This window comes from Anolis carolinensis, chromosome 4 (genome assembly GCF_035594765.1).
Source record: "Anolis carolinensis isolate JA03-04 chromosome 4, rAnoCar3.1.pri, whole genome shotgun sequence".
Taxonomy (NCBI): domain Eukaryota; kingdom Metazoa; phylum Chordata; class Lepidosauria; order Squamata; family Dactyloidae; genus Anolis; species Anolis carolinensis.
Window position 1 is genome coordinate 94,269,552 of NC_085844.1, and position 15,653 is coordinate 94,285,204.

Genomic DNA, 15,653 nt, shown 5'->3' on the forward strand with positions numbered 1-15,653 from the left:
ACCACTACATCATATTAGCTCTTTAAGAACCCATCACTGTAACTTATTATGTTAAATACAACCCTTAAGTTTCTGAAAAATATAACATTCATTTCTGGCTTCAGTCATAGTGATATATATATATATATATATATATATATATATATATATATATATATATATTAATTAAAAACACGGTACAAAGATTAAATCACTAATAGTAATAAAATGCTAATTTTTCAAAATTTTAGTTTAAAAATGACTGAGTAGGCCTCCCTGAAGAGATAGATCTTCAGTTGTGTCTTGAATTCCGACAGCTGCATTAGCCGTCGAATCTTTCTGGCAGGTCATTCCACAATCTAGGGGCAGCTGATGAAAAAGCCTTTTGGGTGCTGGTTGCCAATTGAGTTCTGGTTGGCTGGAGTAGATGCCCACAGAGCACTTAGGTGTCTTAAGCAGCAGTTTATACAGGACCCAAACCATGTAGGACTTTGAAGGGCATAACTAACACTTTGTACTTTGCCTGGAAACTAATTAGCAGACTGTGGAGTGATTTTAAGTGTAGGTGTATTTTGCTCACTCCTAGATGTACCCTTAACCAATCTGGCTGCCATATTTTGAACTAAATGAAGTTTACTAACTTGGTGCAGAGGTATCCCAATGTACAGCGCATTGCAGAGGTCCAATTAGTTGACAGCTACATGCACTGCCATCTTTAGGGCTTCCAGTTCTAGAAAGGGATACAGTTGGTGTATCAACTGAATATAAAATTCAGTGTCAGTGGATAACCCTTGGTTATAAAACTATGAAAGATACATACTTTTACATTTTTCTGTTTATTTTTCATCTCTAGAACATACTTTTTAAATATGGTGATCAGAACTGTAGGTAGTACTTAATGGAAAGTTGTGGTAGCAGTATAAATTTGTATAATGACAGTCTCAATTCTGATTCTTTTTCTAATTAGATCAGTCTTGGAATGTGCATTTTGTTTGATGTTGTTTGTTTTTTATTTAGGTGTGTGTGTGTGTGTTTGTTTGTTGTTTTTTAAAAAATAGTAGCCACATATTGGATGACATTTTCAGCCTCTATGGTCAGTTGCCTTCAGCTTAGATCCCAGCTGTACATATGTGAAACTGGGACTTTTTGTTCTTGTTCCATCACTTTACTGTGCTAAGAATTTCCAATTGCCATTTTAAGAGCCATTCTCCCAGTTTAGAGACATTCTTCATGAGTTCTTTGTTCTGTTCTCACTACTCTAAAAATGTATTATCATCATTAAAGATGACAAACTCGTCATCCACCCCTAGCTCCAGGTTTTGCATCAGGAAAATCTATACACCTCATGCTTGGTAGGGATGTGTGTTTTCTATTTTGTTTTGGGACTATGATGGGTGCCATCTTGTATTTTCTAACATACATTTATAATGTTTGCTTTTAAAGTAATGTAGCAGAGTGTTTGATGTGTTAAGAGATATCACAAATATTTGTATGAATAGAGCCTTACATATAGAGCCTTACTTGATATATTAGTTGTGTTAATTTTTTTTGCTCAGGTTTCTATATTTTATTTACCGAATATTTTTACCACTGTTTTGTGGTAGTCTAATTGTTACAGTAGAGTCTCGCTTATCCAACACTCGCTTATTCAACGTTCTGGATTATCCAACACATTTTTGTAGTCAATGTTTTCAATACATCGTGATATTTTGGTGCTAAATTCGTAAATACAGTAATTGCTACATAGCATTACTGCGTATTGAACTACTTTTTCTGTCAAATTTGTTGTATAACATGATGTTTTTGTGCTTAATTTGTAAAATCATAAGATAATTTGATGTTTAATAGGCTTTTCCTTAATCTCTCCTTATTATCCAACATATTCACTTATCCAATGTTCTGTCGGCCCGTTTACGTTGGATAAGCAAGACTCTATTGTATTTCCATTTTTTGCTATCATCGTAATGCAATACATCTTGTTTGTAAAGCCACCTGCAAGTAAATAAAATTAATGATGACTTAATTGCCAATGTGGAACCATCCCACATCTTTAAAATAATTTTGGAGATCTTTGCCAGTCCCTGTTACTAAAATCTAATTATGATGGACATAATAATTTCAGTATATTTTGTTGTTCCAGCTTCTTTTTGAGCTGTTCTATAGCTACAGTTAGAATTTACCACCCAGTTTCATTCTCCCCCTGAATATATTTTTATCCAAATGTCTTCTTGTTTGTTTTCATCTAATAGAAACAACTCCTAGTGAAAATTTTCAGTGAATATTTTATATATCTTGGAGGGAAACACACTATAAGGTTAAGCTGGGAGCGTGGAGCTAGGGTGCAAGGCAGAAACCGAAGTCATGTGAATGAAGGAGCTAAGGCAGAAGACTTCAGAAACTTATAATGCTGCAAATTGGCTTTTACTAGAAATAATTGCTCACAATGGCAAATAAATGAAACAGCTGATGAGACACAGTGGAATCTCTGAAACAGAACAAAATGAGGATCACTCTCTTATCATGTCAGCTGTTATCATTTGGAGCTAAAGAAATGATGAACAGTAGCCCAATTCCAGTTCTGCAAATCAGAGTAATACCCTTTGACCACACTAAATATAAATGGAAATTCATCAGTCTCCTGCGTGGAGTCAAATCTGGAGTTCTTGACCCCTTGAGAAGCATATTGAAAACTCCAGAAATTCTTATTCATGGTACAACATAAACTGCACACCTTTGTTTAAGAGAGGTTTTTTTTTTTCACTTTTGCTATTGCTGTTCTGTCAAAATATGAATGATTTAGCTAATATCAGCATTTTAGATAGGCAGGCAATCCCTTTTGAAGCCAAAATTATGAGATATATTAGAAATGTCTTTACTTTAATCTGAACATTAGCTGAACCACTTAGCTAATTTCTCTTTACTGCCATCTTTTCCCAAAACCTACAAATATAAAAGTCTTTTACTGTAAGCCTGATCTGTGATAGCATCTCTTCATCTTCATGCTTTGCACAATTGATGTGCAGTCCACAAGTCATCTGAATGATGAAGTGAGAATATATTCAGATATTAAAATAAATGCCAAGCCTCAGTGGATTTTTCTACATCTCCGAAAAAATCATAGTGAAGCTGCACACTCTGGGGGTGTAAACTGGAAATGTGATTACCTACTGCAGATATTTTGATCAGTAAACACTGGGGTTGGTTTTGTTGTTTTTTTTTTTTTAAAAAAAAGAGGAATACATAACAAATGAAATAATATTTAGAAATGTTATTTCATATCCACTAGTATGTAGATGAAATTATGAAACACAAATAAAAAATAGTACTTCTTGGTTCTTTTAATTGTTGAAATATTAAACCACATTTTCCCAACAGAGTCACCAAGAAATAAAGTTGACAGAAGAGCTTAATTCATATTTTCATCAAGTCCTTTCTGGATACAGAGGAATCAGTTTGGCCATGGGCAAATATAATTATTATTCTCATGAGATTTCAAGTGAGTTTTTAAAAATTTCTCTTAAACATTGGGAGTGCCCATTTACTCACACGGGCAGCAGAAGGATATTACTGTTGGTAGTTTGAAAATGTTATTTTTGGAATATAACTTCCAGAATTTCCTAAACAGCATGGCCCTGGGGACTAATTTAAATAAACATAATAATAATATTTTTGTACTTAAGAAAAGTAACCATTATGGTTCTTGAACACTCTCTTTTAATGAGGAAAAGGCTATAAATTGACAAAAACACACCACCTTAAAAATTCATGCTAATAGCTTCCAACAGGACCATTCCAGAGCAATATGGTAGTCTTCACAAGATTCCTGCCCCAGATTACTTTCTGTTTACCCTGTATTCAAATGGCATTGAGAGGAAGGAAGATGAAATAAACATAAAGACTTAAGATCACAGAGGATTAGACTTCAGATTCAACCATCCCAAGATATTTTGCTGCCTAAAGCAAAGCCCAAATGTTGCTGGTATCCCAATGAGACTAAAAGTGGAATGAACAGCTCTCTGCAAATTGCCTACTGTTGGTGGCTAAATTCAGTCTAAATCCTGGTGAATTCTATGAGCAAGATTTTCCATGAGTGGTCTTTTAAATGCCATTTCTGCATTTTAACTTGATAAGTGTATGCTCTCGTATGGCTTTGGGGCTATACAACAAATGCCAGAGAGCCAAGATTCACCTCTCCTTTTATGTATTTTTCATTACTTCAACTAAAAGAAAAACTGTACGGATTGATAATGGCTAATGAGCAGGTACACTTTTAGAGACTGCTCTCCACAGGTTACAGTCTCATGTCAAAGGCAGATGTTCTGCATTATGCATAAAGATTGCATTAGTACATTAAAGAACAATTTGACCAATGCTCAGTCTGTGAAGCGTTCTGAAGAATTAGAAAAATGAGTTGAATATTCCAAATGCTTTTATTAGGTATGGCCAGAAATGTTCCTTTTGATTTCAGATCTTTTCCTAGTTACATTCTGGGGGGGAAATTATTTTGGTTGCTCCTTCTTCTATGGATTTGCCATAGATGGAGCAGTAATTGTCATCATCATTTATAATTTGTCTTTTCCCCAAAGATGGGACTCCAGGTGGATTATAAATAAAAAAGATTACAATGATACCCAAAATATTATTAAGTTCTAAAAGCCTGTCTGAGGACTCATTGATATGTGCACTAAAACCTAGACTCAACCTGTTGGCTCCTGACAATTTTTTGACATTCCTCTATTTCCAGTGAGGCTCACATGTAAAACCAGGCCAATCCAGCTTTGCCCTGCTTTAGTTGGGAATGTTCTAGAGTTTGCTTGAAACTCTGAAGTGTCCCACAGCCAGGCCCGGTTCTTCATGGCCCGGTTCACTGAAGCCCCCGCCTCGGGCACAGCGCCTTCCTGGGCGCACCTGAAGCGGCGGCGGCGGTGGTGGTGGGCGGCAGCGGGCGGCGGCGACCATTCATGAGAATACAAGCTCATGAGAGTACAAGCTACTTCCTGGTTCTGTGGCGAGTGACCCAATGGTCGCCGCCGCCCACCGCCTGCCAGTAAGTTTGGGATGGGGGGCACAATTTCAGGCAGGGGGCGTGCAGCCCTAGGTTGGCTTACCACCTGGAAAAACCTAGGGCCGCTCCTTCCCACAGCTTCAGAGCAGTGTGGAGAACTGAACTGGGTAATATTTGGACAGATCCGCTGTATACATGGTGCACCTCCACCATCATATTTTCCCTGCACTTATCATAATAAGGAAAAAGGGATGGATCATGCCCATGCTGCCCCTTGCTGCTGGTTGCAAAACTCCATGTGAGCTCCTGGCCATCATGGGTGCACTGTGCAAACATTAGCAGCTTAACATCGAATGGGGGAGTTGGGGCAACAGAGTTCCCTATACCAAAAGCCAGTTAACAGTCTAGCACCACTTCTTTGCACCTAATGAAGTTTCTGAACACTCTTCAAAGGAAGTCTCACATAGAACATCTTACAATACACAAAGCAGGATGTCACCAGGGTGAATTAAAACAAATATATGAATACAGTGATTGTCATATATCACATAGTTTATGTGATTCCTGATTGGCTAAGACTGCGAGTATGAGGTTAATTTGGGACCAGTATGGAAGGACTCATTTTCACTGTGATTAGATTGACAGGTCTGGAACTGGTTTGAGGTCAGGAAGGCAAGTACATTAATCACGAACTCTGTTCTCAATATGCTCTGCAGGTTCCCCCTCCGATTTCCGGGAGAGAGGTGCACCAGCATTCTGGAAGCATAGGAGGTAAAAAAAAGTGTGTGTGAAAGGAGTGGAAGTAATTTATTACCATCCTAGGAGGCCAGTTAGTCCCCTGCTGCCTAACCATGTATCTGGGGCATTTTTGGCAATCCCTTCATCCTGCATTCCAAATTAATGAAAATGGGCTTCTACAATGTGCTTCACATTTTGCGGAAGCCATTTCACCCTGAGATCTGGGATATATTGGATCTGCTGCAGTGCATTAAAGTGTTTAACTTGGACTTTCCTGTGACTTTCTTTAATGTACTGTAACACCTTTAATCTGTGCTGCAGCACACATTGGTGGCATGCATTTTGTAGCTGCAACAGCTTTGAATTGTCTTGAACCTGCATTATATGGTCAGGGTAGCTGGGCCCTGAATCAGCAAAAAAAAGTCTGAATTTTGTCCAGTAGGAATCTTTGTGTCTTGAAAGTTCCATCTGTCATGCTCTAGGTATCACGATTGATTAATTCATACAAGATGCCACTTGATCCTGTAGTTGTAAAGTTATGAATATGAACCAATGTACTAGGGAAAATATGCTTCTGCTTTGCCAAAGTGCACGGCCAACCTAGTCTAGACTATTAGGTGATGTGGGGGGACATTTAGGGTAAGGTTCATTTACCTTTGGCTTACTTTTAGCACAAAGAAGCTACAGATTTATGAATTTTTATGTTAGTAAAGATTCCTGAACTGACCGACACAAGAAGATCGAAAGAGAGCATTTAGTACAGGTACATGCTTAGCACAACAACGAACTGGGCCATATGAAGCTGTCTGTCAATTTTCAATAGAGTGCTGCTTCCTGATTATGATGAAGAAGGAGATGATGAAATAATTTACCAATTTCCTGTCATTCCTAAAGAGAAGGTTGATAAAGATGATGCTGGTATAAGGGAAAAAATGAAAATGTTATTATTGATGCCAGCCTTTGCTGCTGCTGTTCAGTCGTTTAGTCGTTTCTGACTCTTCGTGACCTCATGGACCAGTCTATGCCAGAGCTCCCCGTCGACCGTTGCCGCCCCCAGTTCCTTCAAGGTCAAGCCAGTCACTTCAAGGATACCGTCCATCCATCTTGCCCTTGGTCGGCCTCTCTTCCTTTTTCCTTCCATTTTCCCCAGCATCGTGATCTTTTCCAAGCTTTCCTGTCTTCTCATTATGTGGCCAAAATACTTCAGCTTTGCCTCTAATATCCTTCCCTCCAGTGAGCAGTCGGGCATTAGTTCCTGGAGGATGGACTGGTTGGATCTTCTTGCGGTCCAAGGCACTCTCAGGATTTTCCTCCAACACCAGAGTTCAAAAGTGTCTATCTTCCTTTGCTCAGCCTTCCTTATGGTCCAGCTCTCACATCCATAGGTTACTATGGGGAATACCATTGCTTTGACTATGCGGACCTTCGTTGCCAGTGTGATGTCTCTGCTCTTCACTATTTTGTCAAGGTTGGCCATTGCTCTCCTCCCAAGAAGTAAACGTTTTCTGATTTCCTGGCTGCAGTTTGCATCTGCAGTGATCTTCACGCCTAGAAATATAAAGTCTGTCACTGCATGCCAGCCTTTACTGCTTAAAAAAAGAAGAAAGGATAACAGATGGAAGAAAGAACTGAGGCAGGCAAAGTGTAATGGCCTTCTCTTTCTGCAGAGATATGGCATCTACCATCCTTTTGTCCGTTAGGATTCTTAGTAGACTATCACTTTCCTTGAAGAAGAAAAATTCAGCACAGCTTTATTAACGGTTTTATTACATGAAACCGCTGGTAGAAATGATTCGGAGTTTTGGAATTCGGTGTCAAATGTATGCTGATTACACCTATCTCCATTACTCACTTCCATCCAATACCAAGGATATCATCCTGGTCCTAAACTGGTGTTTGTCATCAGTGGTAGACTGAATGACGGGGAACAAGTTGCAAGGACATTGCCCATGGGATGTTTTGATGTTTTTGTCATCCTTGTGAAGGGCTTCTCTCATGTCCCCGCATGGAGCTGGGGCTGATAGAGGGAGCTCATCTGCGCTCTCCCCGGGTGGGATTCGAACCTGGCAGCTTTCAGATCAGCAACCCAACCTTCAAGTCACAAGGCTTTAATCCGCTACACCACCAGGGGCTCCAGCACAACTGGTGGGAATGAGAGATTCTCCTTGATTGCCCCCCACCTCTGGAATTCCCTCCCTAAAAAAAATACCCCCTCCCTCTTCTCCTTCAAAAAAAATAAAAACCTTTTTTGTACACTGCATACATAAAAGAGGATGATTAGACGTTTACATTCACTCAATAGTCCTGTTCCGAATTTGTCATCATACTGACTCTTGGTTTTTGGTTTACTTGACTTAGTTGATCTCACTGGCTCCATTGGCTGTATTACATTTTAATAATTTTAAAAGAATGTTAAGTGTTGTTTATGATTTATGTTCAATGTCTATAATGTTAGATGTAGAATACTTGATTGCTTTATGTTTCTATCTGTGTATTGGATCTGGCATTGAATGTTTGCCATCTTTTGTTGTAATCCGCCCTAACTCCCCTTGGAGTGAGAGAGGGCGGAATATAAATAAAGTTTATTATTACTTATTACTATTAACTTCATCTGACTCCTCAGACAGCTGTTACACTATTTGGATATGCAGAGGGAAAAGCACCAGAGACCTGGGTGTGTGAGAATTGTGATGGAAGGGCTGGTCAACATTAGCAACTTTGCCAATGCTAAACTGCAAATGCTAGATTGTGTTTTATAGTTTAGAGAGTCTGGTATTCTGTACCTCTGGGTAGATTAATGAATCAGTGTTTGCAATCAATGTCTTAGGCTTACTTGTGAGTTTGTAGCTGTAAACATTTAACACAATGGTCCAACAATTTGTTCAGTGAGGCAAAAATGGAAAGCATTGGTTAGAGGAAAATATCAAGTGGTTTATCTAGACTGCAAAAGTACATAGCTGTGAACTTTTTCCTTCAAAAATAGCAAAAGCTTCATTAATCAATCTGTGCATAGTTGTTTCATTGTCATTGATGCCACTAGCCTAGAATAAAAGATAATAGGGGTATCTGTATCATCTGGTAGTATGTGTCTGAATACACCTCCAGTCTCAGAAGTAAAGCATGACATGTAATGGATGGAAGGTCCCATCCATCACAATGAATCAGTAAAAAGCCAGAAGTGTGGAGCTATTTGACATTGTGAAATGCTCCACTGTGAAGAGAACCCTGCTCCAGCTTGGCTATTTATGATTAGAACTCTGAGAAAACCAAGGCAGAAGAAAACGGATTGGGAAAGAACTGAAAATTATACCAGTTTCCTGATCCAACTAGACCCATGTTTATTTTAACACCTGAAGAAATTATGCAAACCAAACCATTTGTATTTGTGGCAAATGTGAAATAAATTCTGCCAGTCATTCATGTGACCTGTCCATCTTTTTTCTGAAAAATCACCCGACAAAAGCTCAAGCTGAAATAGCGTGAGGTTTTTGCTAATCAATTCTTTCAAAAAATGACACATACAAAATGAAACTAACTGTACAGATGCATTCACTGTGTAAATCGGGTGCACTGGAAGGAAGAACTGAGAGTAAAAAGAATTGCCACAAAGCCATAATAAATTTATAAATAAACAACAAAATTCTTACATTGATGAAGTTATGTGCCCCAACCATGGGTCAGGCTCATGCAAATAACCTTGGTAAATCTCAACGGGATTGTGAGAACGAGTCATTGCAGCTTGCCCCTGCATTGGTATATTCTCTATCTTCCCAACTGCCCATTGGCTGTTATTTTTTTCTGTTTCTTGTTAGCTCTCCTTGCTGTTCTGTTTTGATGTGAACTGACTTTGGAGGGTCAGGCGGGTTAAATGCTGTTTGATTAAAATCAGAACACTCAGCAACTACTGTTTCTTAGTTTGACTTGGCTGGCCTCTTCATCTGGGAATTTCGGAAGATACCTTTAACTTGAAAAAAAGAAGAAAAGAAAGAAGCGTTTGCTTCACTAAGGCTTTAAAAAAGAAACAAAGCAAGCGTCGGGGAGGAGAGCTGTATTGTCTCTGGCTTTCTGGCAATAGGTCTGCCACTGTTTATCAAGCCAAGGCAAATCCAATTAGCCTGTGGCCTGCCTCCCAACCTTATTAACCTGCTCAGCTGTGAGAAACTCAACAGCCCCTGCCAATATCTCATTTCTCCTGCGGCTGATAAGATCAGCTCAAGATATTCAATGGGGTTTTCCTTTTCACTTCAGCTTCATCATAGTCACATTGGCATCTTAACCACAGTGGCTGGGGCTTCTTATTTTCCTCTCATTTACGACATGAAATAGGACAGCAACTCCAAGGCCGATGTTAGTGTTGTGGGAACAAACGCCGATCGGGCCTTCACGCCATTTGACAGGACGGGCTGATTTTCCTTATCATGGCCGGCCCACAAAGGCCCAGGCCAGGCCTGGATTATTAGCATTCCTTGGTGAAACGCGTCAAGGCCTGTTTCTGTCAGACAGACAGATTGAGCCTTTCACTCAGGCTCACGAATGAGTGACACATGGCCTGGCTGGGAGGACAACATTGTTATTTGAGTTAAGAAATCAATTTGTATCAAATGTACACTGTAATTTATTTGTTGGCTTTGAAGGGAACCTGGCTGAGATAAATGGGAATGGGCTTCTTTCTTTCCCCCGTGCCCCCCCTCTGCCGAGCTGATAAAGTTCTTGTGAAGCTCTAGATAGTTCCAGTCAGAGTCAAAGTGACAAACACGTTTAAAGTTGCACAGTGATCTTTAAATCTCAAAAAGAACACCTTGTTGGACATGATAGAACATTTTTCTACCTTTCCCCTCTATCTGTCAGAAAACTGCTGTGACACATTGCTTTGGTATTTTTGCTGACATTTTCTTTATCAAGCCCATCTGTTTGTGGTCAAAAGATGCTTATTCCTATATTCTTCAATCTGCAGCAGCTTCGAACTGCCAAAGAAGGAAGCAAGAAAGTAAGTTGTTCTTCCTAGGAATACGACTAGCATGTTTGCTCTCTCTCTGTACGGTTGTCATAACGTTCTTGATGATGTTCCATGTACACACAAAAAATGTTTATAACAAAGAAGTCTATGTGTGTATATGTGTATATTACAGATATGAGAGTCATACTGAAAGTAATGCCTGCCAGGACACAGCTCCTTTATTAGCAAAATGAGATATATGCAACTAAATATGTGTGTAAAGTAACTCTTGTCTGCGACACGGTACTATTCAAAATATTCTCAGCCAATAGTAATACATTTACCCTGTGTTTTAACCCAATTGCTGTAACCCAATGTAATGTTGCACAAGTTATGAGGCCTGGGCATACCTGCATGACTCATAGACCAAAAACCAACCCATGGAATGGCAGCATCCCACTCCTAAAATAGGCATTCAAAAGCCAGTGTTAAACACAAAAGATACTTAATGTTTTCTGCGGTATTTTTTCCTTGATTTACTTGACTATGGGGCAATAACTAAAAACCAATTGAAAAACTATCACTGCAGAAACTTCAAGAAGTCATCAGTAAGAAAAAGTCACAGAAACATTTCAGTCATGCCATGATAATGCATGACACCACTTCTTTGACAACATCACAGGTTCTTGCAGAAATGGGCTAGGCAGTGTTGCTACATCCACCTTACAATCATGATCTACATCCACAGACTTTTATTCTTTTAGTTGAATGATGGAAATTTTTCGGGGATGGTGTTTCAATGATATAAGTGGAGTGAAAGAAGCTGTCTGATGCTAGACCAAAGAGTATCCCATTTTCTCCTAATGTGGGTTTGAAAAGTGGGTTGAAAGATGGCACCAATAGTCTCCACTATTGGAGACTATTGTGAATAGTACCATATTGTAGAAAAAAAATACACATTTATGTATTTGCATATGTCTCAAGTTGTTAATGGTTATGACATGGAAGGCATTACCTTCAGAATAAATATATATTTAGTTCGAAAAACTGCATCAGCACATGAATTTATACTGGATTTAATATTGAATCTGAATGCAATCAATGATGAGTGGTGCTCCACTGGAAGATCACAAAATGTCTTAGTTTTGCTGTTGGGCAAAATAATAGAGGATAAAAGGTGCTGTAGGCCACAATAAATGGCTTTGAGGGTGTATTTGGTTTGGTGGATTATAACCTGATTTAGAATATATATTATTCCTATGCTTACCTAATTTTTTGTTATTTAATAATTTTTTTTTAATCTGGTGTATTCCTGGCCAAACATCAGTTTCATATGGCAATATCAAAATGCTATAAAAAAACAAAGGTTTCATTTATAGATTCAGGATCATATATGTAGTTATTACTCTCTAAGCAAAACTGTACCCAAGGGCAAAGTAGTTTGTTGACATTTAAGTACAATATTCCTGTTTTCCCTCATTTTTTCTCATTTTTCCACAAACAATGTAGATGTAATGTGTCATGTAAATGACTAAATAACATGTACAGAAAATACTCTACTGTTGTTACTCTTGTTTAACATTTACGGCACACTGAAATGCACTCTGATTTATACAGAACACAGGAGTGACATGTTTATCCACCCAAAAGTCAACAGTGTATGACTATTTGCAAGTGTGGATTGATATTCCTCAATATCTCTATCTAATATATCATATTTTCTTACCATTTGACAGATTCAAGTCTACAAGAAATTGAATTTTTAATTTTGGAATGCTATTTATTTTTATTATTGAAAGCTTATTTTGTTTTGTCTTTGTCTCAAATTCATCTTCAGATGTTTCCAAAATAGTTGTAAAATATTTTAACCCATTTGCACATGATGGAAACATCAATGCAGGTATTAGTGACTACTTCCTTTGAGTGCTGTTTTATTTTTCCTTATAATAATCCAGTTCAGAGCCACTTTGGTCTTCAGATGTCCTGGAATAATGCTTTGCTGGGAAAATTAAATAAAGGGAACCCTGTGTGCCAACCAGTGTTTGTCCCCGAGATCTGTGGCTTAGGCTATGCACCTTTTCTAGATAAGGTCCACAAAAAAGTCAAAAAATGGGAATGAACATGACTCCTGAATGTGACTTTATCCTTCCCATTCACTCCTTATTGTTGGGTATATGAAAATGGATAAGAAAGCATCAACTTGGATTGGTATTCAATATAATCCACCACCACCATCCCACTCATCCCAAAAACAACTCTTACAACGAATATATTCTAGAGTAATTAAACTCATGTCATGACAGTTTGATAATTTTCATATCACTACATTTGTGAAAAGAACTTCTTTTACTTGTGTTCATGTCCTCTTTTTTTCACTTGTAGGTGAACATTCTCCCCTATGAGCTACTCAGAATAGCTGAGAGATACCCTACTTCCTAGTGCTGGAGCAGCAATCACCCTTTTGCTCATCACCCTGGAAATGCAAAAATCGGGAAGAACTTTCTTGCTTTTCCCCCCAGCAATAAAATATTATACTGCCAAGGAAATTGTGTAAGAAATAAGTGAAGAATTGGACCTGAGAACTATACGATGGTCTAGGAGTCAGGTAACCTAACCATGAAGGAACTGGCAAGGTTAGGTGGGGATAATTCAAAACAGAATTTATTAAAGTAGATATTGATTAAGAATGTGAAACAGAGGAGGGGACTGACACTGATACCTTTTGGCTGTGTTTTACTGATGTTATAGGTCATAGTTATGGAGATAGTGAAGTTTGTGAGTACAAACAAGAACAAGCTTGTCTTTTGCCTTCCCCACAGATGAATACTGAAAGAAAATCCATAATTTCAGCCACAGGCATATGCTTGTAGTATTTACTAGCAAAGGATGTACTGTTCTCAACACTGGATTAAATTTAGTTGAAACTACAGGATAATGGCAGGCCATCCAATCTTTCTCTGATTAACCGTGCATTACATTGTGAGGTTGTAAAACCTAGCATTTCCAATCTGTATTCTGTTAGAAAAACAGTAAAGGTTCAGCTGCACTAACATAAACAGAGGACAATGACTGAATCACAGCACTGGAAGAGGAGGGTTGTGAAGAAGGAAAAACTAAAAAGTCGTATAGTTATTCTTTCCAAGTGGACCATTAGCTTTGAGGCACTGAACTAGGAGTGACTCCATTTGAGCTTTGAGCTACATATTAAGGTTAAAATGAGTGAGTACAAACTCTAATTACAAGAATTACTGCTTTACAAGAATTTCTGTCTACAGTAATCTTTTAGATGCAAAATCTGTAGAACTGGGTAATTATGATACTTATAAGAGTCCTCAGTATATCAGAGAGAGCTCTAAAGAATAGATTAAAATTGTGATATCTGCTATCAGCTCTTATAATAAATCAAGTGACTGACTAATTATTAAATTTCTGCCCTTTAGTGGTTTAAATACTTGGATATCATGAATAAGAATATTCCTTAAAATATGGGCAAAACAAGTATCTCCTAGAAGCTTAGTAAGCAGATGCACATGCAAGTGAACTTACAAAGCAAAGTCCGAACATGAACCAATCAAGTGCCTTCTATCTGCATCCAGCTACCTAGAGGTGTGGCAGACATATTCCTACTCCATTGAAACTGGGCTTAGGATCCCTTACGGAGATCCACTCTTTTCTTTCTAGAGAATATTATACATTCACCTTTTCACAGGTTTGCTCATATGTGCAGACATTTTCAATCAGAGAAACCGCAAAAGGGTATAACTGGTTTGCTTGGTGAGCTTTGTTGACTATTGCAAGAGGAACACGGAACCCTAGCCACTTAAGATTATGGACTTCCTTGGAAAGTGTGGTTATTTCTGGGAAAAAGTTGGCTTTTAGTTTGAGGACATTACCTGTTCGGCCTCTGACACAAGTGCTTTCACTGGTGAAAATGTGACCAGAGACACAAAGGTTACGTTGCTGAACCTTCCTGGCCAAATCATCAAATATTTCTTGAGTATTGAGCTTCATACGGAAGCTGTCTCCATCTTATTTCTGGCCTTCAACATGATTCTTCCAACCCTTCCCAAGAACACCTTCAACACACTTCGTGTAAATTATGAGCTACCGGCCAATCTGTTTAGCCCAAATTATAGAACCTGACACAGGAGGCAAATCTCACAAGTGACTCATTTTGCAAGTATGGCTTTGCTGATACTGCACTTTAAATTTGTCATGGAGCCACTCTATGTCATCTTTCACATTCTGGTTTAACTGTGTTTGGTATTCATGGATGGTACTTCTGATTCTGCTTAACATACATGCTACAGAAACAATATAGTAATAATTAACTTCAATAAATCAAAAGAACCAAATAATACACAAACAATAAACTATGACGCAAAATTAGTGTAAGCAAGGAGTAAGTGCAGCATGGCCATTTTTGTGCTGGTTAACATTTTCTTCCACTGTAGCCCTCCCCTGTCATGCTGGCCTACACTCCCCATCATTAATTTTGGTAAATCAGGATGATTGGTCACAATGGAAAATAGTAAGCCTTGGAAGGACACGTGGAGAAATCACAGTTGGAAACTGGCCAAAACCTACACAGGGAAACTCTTTGTCTTGGAAGGGCACCAGAACCAATCAATATTCCAATCAAAGAACCAGAACCAATCAAAGGCCCGGGCTGTGGCGCAGGCTGGAGAGCAAGCCAGCTGCAACCACCTGCAATGAATCACTCTAACCAGGAGGTCATGAGTTCAAGGCCTGCTCAGAGCCTATGTTTGTCTTGTCTTTGTTCTATGTTAAAAGGCATTGAATGTTTGCCTATATGTGTAATGTGATCCGCCCTGAGTCCCCTTCGGAGTGAGAAGGGGAATATAAATGCTGTAAATAAACAAATAAATATTCCTGATTGGTCTTTGGTTTACTCCTGACCAACTACATAATCCACTAGTATCCTGGACTCCATCATCCTCACTAGGATATGAAATGTAAGACTCCCTTCTCCTC

General features: G+C 38.6%; 1 long non-coding RNA gene across 1 annotated transcript; it reads left to right on the forward strand.

The window, feature by feature from the left end:
• The first annotated feature begins 5,253 nt into the window (after nt 1–5,253).
• Nucleotides 5,254–15,521, forward strand: LOC134299019 (uncharacterized). Its single transcript, XR_010006180.1, has 3 exons — nt 5,254–5,755; nt 10,677–10,709; nt 13,041–15,521. It is a non-coding gene; the product is annotated as an uncharacterized LOC134299019 (long non-coding RNA).
• Nucleotides 15,522–15,653: the final 132 nt, after the last annotated feature.